The following is a 13,751-nucleotide window of genomic DNA, read 5'->3' as shown; positions in this document are numbered from 1 at the left end:
GTTTGTAGACACGTCAAGTTTTCCCAGAGATCAGCTTAGTTGCTACTTCTTGACTACCGATTCCCATGTGTTCATTGACCATATTTGCAAGTGGTGCAACAACAACATCAGAAACGACAAGACGAGCTGTTATCGTCATTTAAATTGCCATTCAGAGAGCTATCCCGCTGCGAAAAAAAGTCAGCCTAACGATTTGCGTGCACACAGCTGTAATTATAGCGCACACTTTAATGATTAACAACACATGCATGTGTAGACACACACTCGAACATACAATAAAAATATGATTTTGCTAACAGGCAATCGATAATCTATTTTAAAACGTCGTTGTTTCATAATTTCTGGTGAGTGAACCAGTTGAAAAATGCTAGTGCTTTGCTTAGGTTAGGTCCATAAAACTTAAAGGTACAATTGCCCTACAGCCTTGCCATTTTATAGTGATTTTACACTATCCAGAGACCAGTTACACTAAATAATAACTGAATCGCGTAGTTCATATAAAACTGTTTACTGTTTAACGGACATCGCTGCATTCCCTGCCATCGAGAATATGGTCTGATGAATCCGTGCTCTAATTGAATAAAGTTCTTTTCGTTGTTCCACTAAGATATTGTTTAAAGTGAAATTCCAATGACACTTTCAATGTCATCCCAACTGGATTTACGACTGTAGAAGAACATTGATGGCAGAGGATCAGACGGAGCTCGCCAAACTTCACTTCTACTTCGCAAACCCACTTCAACCAACTTCATACATACTTGCACTGTCTAGTCAACCGGGCTGAATATTCGATTTCACTACACCAAAACCCGTAAAATTACACGACTTTGTGCTCGTCCAACATACATACCTAAGCTGCTTACATGATTATCCATGTTAATCGCAGTACTCTTTATTTACATGGCAGAAAAAATGAGAGACGAACTCAGTTCTGTTGGTTCGGCTTCGCCCATGAACAATATGGCAAAGAAATAAGAAAGAATGTTTGGACTTTTGATACATATACAAGTAGTACACTAAGGCAACCGCACCATCGCTATGACGGTACGTATGTGACGCTTTTCCTTACGTTACCCTGCTAACGATATGCTTCTGCTGAGTGATCTAAACACTTCTTAGAAAGGTTGTCATGTACTTCCTTTATTCCTAGCTAGAGCCTCCAGAAGCGCGCCATTCCACTAGAGTTCTCGAGGGTTAATTCTGATTGCCCGTTTATGATTTTTTTACTTTTTGGCGGCACTGATGACCAGAGTACGTTCACTAGGGTGCTCAAAAGCTTTGAATGACCTAGTGTTATGCACTTACCATCAAGAATGACTCGTGTGGGGTGATAAGGTGGGTGAAAATGGACAAAAACCTTGAGAAACAAGGCCTCAACTTTGAGAGCGCTACAGTTAGCGCCCTGTCAGACCAACAATTGAGCGTCTAGTGGAAAAATTTTAATCCACAGGCACAGTACAAAATGTTTCCGTACCAGTGAGACAAAGAAGTGCCCGAGTGTTAAGAAAAGATCTCGGCCTACATCCTTACAAGATCAGACTGACCCCGAAATACCACCAGAATCATCGTATATTAGTGAATTGGGTTAAGCAACAACTTGAAAATGATCCGGATTTTCATCGAAAAATCATTTTCAGCAATAAGGCTCTTTTCTGGCTGATTGCCTTCGTCAATAAGCAAAATATGCATTATTGCTCAGGCAGCAATCCACACGTACTCCAGGAATCGCTACCGCACAATGATAACTGAATATGTTTGGCCCGAATTAGATGATATGGACTTGGACAATATGTGGTTCTAACAGGGCGGCGCCACAATCGGCACGGCGAATGTCACAATAGATGTATTGAAAACCAAGTTTGGTGAACGTTTTATCTCTCGAAACGGCCCAGTCAATTGGCTGCCTCGGTCGTATGATTTGACGCCATTAGACTATTTCCTGTGGTTCTACATCAAGTCTATGGTCTATGCCAACAAGCCAGCGACGATTGACGAGCTTCGTACGAATATCGAACGTGAAATTGCAGCAGTATCGGCCGATATATGCTTGAAAAGCGTCGAAAATTGGGTTCAGCGTCTGGATTTCTGCAAGCGTGCTCATGGTGGCCTCGTTGATATCCCATATCGATATTGTTTTATTAAAAAAATTGATAAGCCCGAATCTTTAGAACACTGCAAAAGTTGATTCGTACGAAGTTGATTGCATGGGTCATTTTATAGGTAGCCGAACTTGCCGAACTGCCACTCGAGCCGAAAATATGAACACAAATCTAGGAATCAAAATTGCTTAGGTCTTATCTCCCATCGTAGGAGGTATTCTTTAATTGATTGACCCTCCTGGCTTTTAGTAGCTTTCAAGCGAGGTCAATAGTGGCAAAATGGGATTACGCTTAATTCTCATGTAAAAATAAGACAAATCGTACTATACCTTTTTAAGTCCCCAGATACCAATTTTAAAAAGATATCTGAACCAAATTAGGGCATCTCTGATGTTTCAGTACACCCGCAAGACCTCATACACTAACGTAAAGATTTTCGTCATTTCAGAAGACTTTTTTTTTTAATAAAATAATGGGAAAATATTTTTGGAGCAAATTTTTGGTTTGGCAAAGTATATGAAACCAGTCCAGACGCTCCATTGCTCCCAATTTACGTAACATAATAATGATTTTCGACTTTTCAGTTGACTTTGTACCGATTCATAACACGCTCCGCCTCGCATAAAGATCATGTCTAATATAGGTTATTTGGTTTGTTGGTAAAAAATAGTAAAAGGAAACTAATTTTGGAGCATACGGCTGCATCAAAATTATAATACCCGTCACAGGTGGAACTACATGTATGACTAAATCCAAAAACGTATCAGGCCAACGGTTTCCATCCAACGGCAAAAGTTTTGTCAGCTCTTACTAGCCACGTTGTAAGCAACTTTGAAGTCAAGTTAAAGGGTTAATGTTACTTAATAAGGAAACACATTTTAAATTAAAGATATTTAGTCAAAAAAAATTTGTTCGATAGCAGCTACATGCTTTAGTGGTTCGATATTGGCGTTTCCAGGAAACGAGCAGCTTCTTGTGGAGAAAAGGGCCTATACAATATTTTAGAAAGTTATCTCAAAAACTGAAGGACTAGTTCACATCTATGGAGAAAGATGAGCTCACCGACGTTACCTACTGGCTGTTGCAAAGTTCGTAGCTGACTTAATTCACCCTGTACAGGGTATAAAAATATGCTATCACAACACATAACACGTATGTATATGGTTGTGAGGAATTAGATATCACGAATACAGTTAACTATGTGTACCACCTCCCACTGGCATAATCTGAATACTTCCTGACCAGATACAAAGATAGTTTGTGAAAATATAGTTTAAATGGCACAGTATTTTTACTTGAAATCCTGTGAGCAAGTCCATACACAACCACACACACACACACATAGGTACGTGGCAATGTGACTTGAATAATATTTATGCGCACACGCTTAGTGATTTCGGAAAAGTGTAACATAAAACAAGTTCCCAATCCCGATATCCAGCGCTTAGTTTTATTTATGGATTGGCAGCGATATAAAAAGAAAATTAATAAAATATGGAAACCGCTTTGGTGCCACAACGCAAACCAGACAGTTCACGCCGGCCAAGCGAAGTCAAGCCGAGCCAACCGGACGTTATGAAATTTCCCACTTTTCCAGCAAACAAGAAGCATTGTGACCAAAACGGCTTTTACCACTTTTCCAATTCATTTAGCCACAGCAACACTACCTGCCTGCTTGCCACAAAGCAAAGTCTAAAATCAATGTATATACATACGAGTATATGTATATGTATAATTGCAGTGGTGCTGATTGGCGATTGGTGCTTTGACGCGGCTTATTTACTGTCACCAACAAGTTTTCGATTGAAATAGCCTCTGGAGTGCGTAATAAATTTCAATTTCAATTACTTTGGTGTGGCAAATACGCACTTTTTGCTTGGACGTGCAACAACTTGGCGTTTCGGGCTGTTGCAGCGGCAACTGGTGTGGCAGTCAAGCCAAAAATGCGAAATACCAAAAATACTCGCACCTGAAAAATGCACCCTGAACGGCTACTTGACTGGTTGGTGGCACAAAAAAGTGAAAAAGGGTGTCAAAATATGCGCGCCGCCTTGCGCCCAGTAGGTCAATGTGAAGGACAATGCACAGAGTGTTGTTGTTTTGGACTTATGTGTATGAGCATTAAGTACCGAAATGTATGTCCATACAACTATTGTAAGTGTATAACACCAAAAATGGTTGACTATTAAGGTGTGCTTGCATGTGACAAGTAAAGCAAGTAAAGTACTTTCAGAAAGTCTGTAAAGTTGCAATTTATATAAAAAAATATGCCAAGATCGAAAATTGTAGCGCTTTCGCTGCAGAAAAGGATTCAGCAAATCATCTGTTGCCAATTTCTTAAAGAAAGTGCAGAAACGGCTTCAACAGAGCGAAAAGATGCTCTGGACAACGAAAAATCACGACGCCTGCTGAAGGCCAGATGATTAAGCCTTTGCGTACACCGTAGACCGTGTAAACTGATTTAAATATTCAGCAGACTTTAGGAAGGAGTTCCCACATACATTTGGCTTCGAATTAGATTCCTCTTCTGTGCGTAGGGCATTGATAAATGCCAGACTTGTACCAATGGGCCAAAATTGATGAAAACTGAATCATCGAGCACTGGAAGAATGTGAATTTCAGATGAAGCTAAGCCCTATTAACTTATTTAGATTGTAAAAAACTGAACGCATACAGCCTACTGTTGGTCTGATAGTCTGTTGATAGAATGAAGTGGCGTTGCTTCACCTCTGACGGAATAAAAGAATTGACTTTTATAGAAAGTCGGGTGAAAGGAGATTCCAACATTTCAATTTAAAGAGATTTTTTCTATCAGTCATCGAAACGCAGTAGTCTCAAAGAACGGACCTTATATTTCACTAATATATACTTTGAGACTACTGCGTTTCGATGACTGATAGAAAAAATTTCTTTAAATTGCTCTGCACCATATCACCGATCTCACTAGGTAACTTATACGTTTGTTGTAATCTCACAAATATTTTGTTTAAATTTCAAATCAAAAAACCAATAATTTATTCTTTATTTGTTTCAGGTAAACGGATTTCTTTTCAGTGCAGGTGTTTGGTTTAAGACAAAAAGTCGTGAGCTGCTTGAGCCATAAGTAAAAGAATTGTTTTTGGCCACTCACAAATGAATGGTGTTTAGAGAACTTTCCTCACTTGTCTAAACTTCTAATCATGCCTCTATCCTCCTTTTAGGTGGTGTCTGTGCCAATAAAGAAGAAGAAACAATTTCTGGAGAAAAATATATTGTTCAATTGGAATGTCCGAATAATAGCCCCTACCTAAACCCAATTGAATGGCTCTGGGTCATTGTAAAAAAAGATTTATTTTTACGAAAAAAAATCTGAAACTATGAATTCAATCACCTTTAATATTATATAACAATTGTATTTTCCAAGCTAAGACCGGTAGACCGACAGCATACACTCTTAGAAAGCTGACCTTGTGGCAAGTTGGAAAAAAGAACATCTGATGGCAAGTGATCGCACTTAAACCATCTTTTGGCCCAGTATGCTCCCAAATGATATATAATTAAATAAGTATCATATAGCGCGTCTCAAAAATTTTAAATTACAAAATTGCAGAAAGTGAGGTCTTAGGGGTTAGAGGACCAGCGTCAGCAAATTGGACTGATGTATATGCATTATGCTTAGAAAAAAAAATAAACAAGCAAAGTTCAAAGTTTCGCCGCAGAGCCTTCGAATGGTCGCCAAGTATATTATTAGTTGGCTAATATTCATACGGACGGTTACTCGAATAATCGGTTTTCATGTAATATGAATAATTTTAAGAGCTCTAGTATATAGCATAATGCCTATTTGGTCGCTTACCTTTCAAATGTCCCTTAATAAATACGTAAAAACATGACAAGGGCGTAGCTTGGTTGTCGCAAATGTCTCCACCTTTGTCAAGACGTGTCTAATTAAGTCGCTTCCGTTATGGGTACAGAGCCAAATTGTTACGCCGCCAAAACGATTGAATTAATTAAAAGTTTAAGATATTTTTTTTTTTTTGACAAAAACAATTTAAAGACAAATGCAACTTACTTTCACGCATACATTTTGAATTTGGCAGCTGCAACACATCAATTATAACGGTTGATTTTTTTGAGGTTAGGATTTTCATGCATTAGTATTTGACAGATCACGTGGGATTTCAGACATGGTGTCAAAGAGAAAGATGCTCAGTATGCTTTGACATTTCATCATGAATAGACTTACTAACGAGCAACGCTTGCAAATCATTGAATTTTATTACCAAAATCAGTGTTCGGTTCGAAATGTGTTTATCGACAAATTTTGTTCAGCGATGAGGCTCATTTCTGGTTGAATGGCTACGTAAATAAGCAAAATTGCCGCATTTGGGGTGAAGAGCAACCAGAAGCCGTTCAAGAACTGCCCCATGAAGCATCCCGAAAATGCACTGGTTTTTGGTGTGGTTTGTACGCTGGTGGAATCATTGGACCGTATTTTTTTCAAAGATTCTGTTGGACGCAACGTTACGGTGGATGGCGATCGCTATACGTTCGATGCTAACAAACTTTTTTGTTGCCAAAAATGGAAGAACTGAACTTGGTTGACATGTTGGTTTTTCAACAAGATGGCGCTACATGCCACACAGCTCGCGATTCTATGGCCATTTTGAGGGAAAACTTCGGACAACAATTCATCTCAAGAAATGGACCCGTAAGTTTGGCCACCAAGAATCATGCGATTAACGCCTTTAGACCTATTTTTTTTGTGGGGCTAACGTCAAGTCTAAAGTCTACAGAAATAAGCCAGCAAACTATTCCAGCTTTGGGAAGCACAACATTTCCGAAGAAATTCGGGCTATTCCGGCCGAAATGCTCGAAAAAGTTGCCCAAAATTGGACTTTCCGAATGGACCACCTAAGACGCAGCCGCGGTCAACATTTAAATGAAATTATCTTCAAAAAGTAAATGTCATGAACCAATCTAACGTTTCAAATAAAGAACCGATGAGATTTTGCAAATTTTATGCGTTTTTTTTTTAAAAACAAGTTATCAAGCTCTTAAAAAATCACCCTTTATTTACCTGTGCTTGGTAGTTGGCCAAATAGTTTAAAATTAGTAAGCAATTAGACATTTAGTTGACAATCGGAAACGCCCAAAATGACGTGAGTTGCCTTTCTAGAGTGTCTTTCATGAAAAGTGCAGAAAAAAACAAGAAAAAACATTAACTTCGGTTGCACCGAAGCTAAATACCCTTCACAGGTGCATTTCTGTTAGTAACTATCTGTTCAGTTTGTATGGCAGCTATATGCTATAGTAATCCGATCTGAACAATTTTTTCGGAGATGAAATTATTGCCCTAGAAAATAATCCATACCAAATTTGGTGAAGATACATTGTCAAATGTCAAAGTTTTCCATACAAGAACTTGATTCCGATCGTTCAGTTTATATGGCAGCTATATCTTATAGTGGTCCGATATCGGCAGTTCCGACAAATGAGCAGCTTCTTGAAGAGAAAATGACGTTTGCAAAATTTCAAAACGATATCTTAAAAACTGAGGGACTAGTTCGTATATATACAGACGGATAGACAGACGGACGGACAGACAGGCGGACATGGCTAAATCGACTCAGCTCAACATACTGATCATTTATATATATACTTTATAGGGTCTCCGATGCTTCCTTCTGGGTGTTACAAACATCGTGACAAACTTAATATACCCTGTTCAGGGTATAATATGAAGGGAATGTATAAGGATTCGTTAAGCGACTGAAATGATGTTTTAAATACATCTAGCCTATAGAAAATATAAAAACAATGTGTTGCTAGGGTTTTAATGCTAAATAGAAGTCTGAGAATCCAATTTTTTTCTTGTTAGTAGTATTTTCGATGCCTGCCCTTACTTTGTTAGCATGGAACGGCCATATTGATATAGAGATCAGAAATTATTGCTCTGCTATCACAGTAAATACACCCCTTATAAAGAAAACTCAGTTTCGGAACATTACATTTATTGATACTTTGATGGCAGTCACGTCTTTTTGAAATAGACTACAGGGGTTTGGTAACCTGAAGGTAAAGTTAATAGAGAGTTCTTAACAAAAGATACCTCTTTCCGCCCGTATAACTCTCATAGGTACATAAGTGCGTAGAACCCAACTTCCCTATATCTGAGAAAAACCTTCACCGCAATACACCTGCCAATTATAAGTCTACAAGTGCTACGTGAAGAGCGGTATTGAGTGCTAAGGTTTAATTTGTACTAAATGCTTCAGAAATGCAAATGAAGGCCATTCATTGAGCGCATTCATTGTGCTCGCGAATGTGGCTTTTCCGAAAGCCCACCAACCTCATAAACTAGTAGGCTTAACTAAGGTTTCGTACAATCAGAACATTATTTTTGGTATATTATCTGTAGAGGCGTCTTATTATTTAATTAACACTCTTTTAAGACATATTGTAGTTTACTTGTCACTTCCAAAGGAGTATTTGGGTGGATTCCAGCAATTATTTGTATATTTGCCATTATAAGGCCTAAAGTTTTATTTTATTCATGGGAAGCTTTGGAGCATTTTTTTAGATTATTCTGAATTTTCCAATTTTGAATGTAACAACATTTTTAAGTACAATCTGTGAAGGGACTTCACACTCGAACAGTTTTCGAAATCTGATTGGTAAAAATTATTTTCATTTCTATATGGTATAATCAATCACTTAATTCATGACTTATAAAAAGTTGGATCCATATTTTGTGTAACGAGCTGAATCGAGTTAGCCATGTCCGTCTATACATCTGTCTGACTGTAATTATCTCCAGATTTTTGAGATATTGACCTGATATTTTGCACACCTTCTTTTCTCCCCAAAAAAATGCTCATTTGTCGGAATTTTATCGGACCACCACAGCATATAGCTGCCATATAAACTGACCCTTAAAAATCAAGATAAAGATAATTGTATCGTATCGCAACCACCGCATCCGCATGATTTACCTTCGTCTAACTTCTGCATACTAGTATTCAGCAAATTCGCATGACCACTCCGAGAACACTGTTTTGACTCAATTGAGGATATAAAAGCAGAATCGAAAAGGCGCTGATGGCCATCACGATGGAGGATTTTTCCAAGAGCTATGATGACTGAAAAAGTGTATTGCAATGGGAGGGGATTACTTTGAAGGAAATGAAATGGACAAAATTCACCTTTCAATTTGATCACAGTAGTATACCCTTTTATACTATATACCTGTGAAGGGTTTTATAACATAGACACAGTCGAAGTTAACGTTTTCACTTGTTTTTACACATTTTGATCTAATTTCGTTATAAAATCGAACTAAAGTGGCTAAGTAAATGAATAAAATTCAATTTCAACACTAAAGATAATGAATTCCGAAATTGTTTATAAAAATATTTAAATAAGTCCAACGGTAATCCATCTGCTGTTGAAATTTTTACTTTTCAGTGTGATTTATTGCGTTTATTATTTTTACTTTAATTACTGCTATTTTATTTGCACGCGATAGCCAATTGCGAAAGAGAAGAAAACATGCGCCTCAAATTGCAAAAGAAAATCATTCATTCAAAAGCGCGCCACCAACGCTGCCACCAACAAATAAACAAGCAAGCAAACAAACAATGGAAAATGCATAAATAAAAGACGAGAAGAGCGATAGAAATTATTATATGGGGTAAAAGAAACCATAACAAGAGCATTTGTTTGGCCACAATGGCCAATTGCAGCTGCAACGCTGCACCTATGGTTGTGCCAACACAAACGGCAAATCACAACAACAACAACAGCGCCAGCAACTCGTGCAACAATTGTGTGAAGCAGGTGAAATATTTGGAATATCTTCCGGGTGATTGCACGGTGGTATGCCGCGCATGCGCGCAATCAAGTGATGCGGCGGCAGCAAAACGAACACAAACACACACGCTGGCAACATTTTATGTAAGTATGTGTGCTGCCGGCGCCCGTTAAACACTAATAGCGTTTAATAGTCCACCATTAGTTGGCGCACACGACTGAGCTTCTAATAGCTTTTGCGCCATTTATCCACACACACACATACATATGTTTGTATGTATGAACATATGGAGTTTTGATTGCTTTCCGCAGATGCCATAAAGCGTATGTGTTTCAAATGCTGCAATTAAAGTTAGCGCTGCTCCATATTTCTTGCGGTTTTTCGATAGAAAGACAGGCCCCTCATGCCCCATTTAAGGCAGCCTATATTTACTTGCACTTTTTTTGGCGGTGGGTGGTGACACATTTGCACACATTTTTATTTAACAACTTTGCCAGTTTTTGCATTTACTTAAATGTGAATTTTTGGTAAGCAAAGAGTGTAAAGCATGTGCAAATTTACCCAAAAGCTTTTGTTGTTGATTTTCTTTTACCAAATTTTCACAAACAGGTGCATTCGGAGCGTGAATAAAATATATTAGGCTAACAAGTTGAGAAAATAATGTACCCTACATTATACTAAAATATTATGAAATATAAAATAAAATTTGTACTTGAAACCTATTAGGAGACTTATCTTTCCAAAACTTCTAAATATACCATGGTATCAAATTTGACTCGGACTGATCTATCAACAACTTCCTAGATTTCTGAACCATTTTGTATGTTCATATGAAGTTTAATATCTTTGTGTCAATTAATACTTTTTTGTGTTTCTGAAGAATGAATCTTCCATAGATATTGATACTTAGTAGTATGCAGTAGGCGCGATACTGATCAGTATTATCTTACTATATTGGACTTGCGAAACAGTCCTCTAACGTACTTAACCCTTAACTCCATCATCAGTAGCTTTGAGGAAAACCTCTGAGGGACCGCCTAAACATTACATCGCAGGGCTACCTTAGCCTATTAGATCACGTCATTAGCTCGTTATTCGAGGCTCTAGCTTCACTTCTTCTTTGTTGTTTGGCTCTTCACAGCTCTTGCAGTATCAGAACTGTCGTCCTCTCTATAGCATACCACATTTGTCTCGTTTGCTGCATATAAGATACCATATTATCGGATGTTATTCGGCCTGCCACTTCCATCTCCATATCCTGCCGCCCTGTTGTAAATCTCAGACAGTAGAAAAATATATGCTCTGCATTCTCGCTACTTCTATCACAGAAAAAACAAGTGAGTATATTCTCATAACCGTACCTATGCATATACTCTCTGAAACATCAGTTTCATGTAAGAAACTCCATCATGAAAAGTCTATCACGTCGTGCTTTCGTTCCACCCATGCTTGACTTTTTCGATTAGGCGGTGCGTCTATTTTCAATTATGTCAATTAGTATGTGTTTGGCAAATTGTGTGTTTAAAAAACAAAAATTTTTTTGGTGATTTTTTCCAATCCAAAATAATTGAACAACGACTTTGCTTAACCCCTTGGGTTTCCAATGGAGTGTTGGCCATGGAATCATTGCAAATATAGCAGAAGTGTTTAGGGGAGTCTACTTTACCACAAGCACTAGTATTTGAGTGGCACAAAGCATTCAGTGAAGATCGTGAAGTCATCAAAGATTTGCCTTATTCCATCCATTCGTCGTCCATCCACATCTCTACAGAAAAACTGCTTGAAAATCATTATGTTGACCGTTGAATGATAACACCGAATCTTCACATATCTTATGTATCGACTCAAATAATTTCGTTTAATCTTTTGGGTATAAAGCGAGTCAAAGCTAGATTTATGGCAAAATATCTGTATCTTTTGCAAAAATGACGCTGAATAGATGTCCCAAAAGAAATACTTGACAACGTAGCTGAATCCCCTTTTTCACAGCTTTACATCTTAACAGGTGCAGGACGAGGGTTTACGAATATGATGACGAAATTATCCAACAATATAGCTAATCGCGTTCCAAAAATGAGTTAAAAAAAAACAAAATTGTGTAGATGATAATAAAAATATTATTAATATTCGAGAAAATATAGTTTCTTTGTCAGTCCGGTTCAAATTTGATCAGGCGTTAGTTTTAAAATTTAGGGACCACGAAGTCTTATATCAAGATATCATATTTGTTTTTTAACTGTAGCTTAGAAAATTTACTCATTGATCACTGTACAGGTGAGACTTTAATTAGGGAAACCTGGAAATGTTATGCATCTTTTTACGTAATTTGTTTCTGAACTAAATTTCGTCTCTCTAAATACAATGAAAATTATTTAAATAAAGTTCGTTCGGTCAAACCTTTGACTTCTGATAACTCATACAATATACAATATATACAAATATGCCAACAACTTTTGTTTTAATAATTTTCAGGAACTTCGAACAAGTAACTACATTTATTTCGGAAGCCCAATGCAGAATAAAAGCTGATAGGTGATCCTTTGGATTCTGTGGGAAATCGTGAAATAAGTATTAAATTTTAAAAATTGTTCCTCATGGGGAAAGTAGAAAAGGCAATGATATACATATGTATATGTATATACTTGTACTTTAACGCCCTGAAAACGAGGTCAAAGGAATGGATTCGCTTAGTCAGTCCCTAATGTTCAATAATGAAAGCAGCGAGCTTCTTTTCCCTACCCATCTCTGAGATCGGTGTATTTATTCTTGCAAGTCCAACAACTTTACAGTTCTCAGCAAATCCATTATGATCAAGAATCTGTATGAACCTTATCACAAAAAGCTCGATGCAAACATTTTTCAAATGATGGATTCACTAATGGCTACTTTCGCTCTCTTGTTAGAGCAATAATTTTATGTCGCTGGTAGAGCCTATTCTTTCCTTTTCCACCAGAAGCTCCACTCTGCTCACACATCTCTCATTGGTATATTGTGAAGAAGAAACTATTTTTTGGTTATTTAGATCTCTCCGTTGACATTTATTAGCTTGTCAACGGAGAGATCTAACTAAACCGAACTGAAAAGGAGTCTTTGAAAGACACTATATTTAAATGGAACACAACAAAATGGACATGGGAACTGTTCATTCATTGGATATCCGGGATTTAATGCCGGAAGGCGTGTTTTGCAAACACTTGGTGATTCTTATTACGAAATCTCTAAAAACTTTCAGCGGATATCAATACAAAAAAGGCAACAACGGATGACTTTCGAAAGCAATAATCCATTTACATATACCATGTATACAGATCATTTAATCTACATTCATGGTACAGTTATTGCTGCGTGAAATGATAATGCGATGCAAATTAGTTTTGTGTGCTATTTGCTGATTTTCCTTTTATTTTTCACCTCGCTGGCGGCTTTCTTTGCTTTTCCGGTGTACAATGTGTGTAGGCAAGGAAATCGAACACACATTAATTTCTATTAATGGTTGCATTGTTTTTGTTTTCTTTAATTCGATTCATGCACCATCTTCGCATGTCCATTTCCATTTCCATTGGCGGAAGGAAATAAATCGTGCAAGCCGTGAGCTTTGGTAACGCTACCTACTTCTCTCTTTTTTGTTTTCAATTTACAAAGTCACTCAAGTCATACATTGTTTTTATGCTTTAACGCTTATTATTTGATTATTCGGGTGTATTATTCAACAATTACAAATACAATTACATGCGCAATTTGTTTGATAATTACTTTGTTTAGTGTGTACTTAATGGAGTAATTATATAGTTAGTTTATGATATTGACCGAATACTGAGGCAAATGTTAGTGATACATGGTGGTAAGATGGGCCGCATGCG

This window comes from Bactrocera dorsalis, chromosome 5 (assembly GCF_023373825.1).
Source record: "Bactrocera dorsalis isolate Fly_Bdor chromosome 5, ASM2337382v1, whole genome shotgun sequence".
Lineage (NCBI taxonomy): Eukaryota > Metazoa > Arthropoda > Insecta > Diptera > Tephritidae > Bactrocera > Bactrocera dorsalis.
This window is presented reverse-complemented; position numbering follows the sequence as displayed.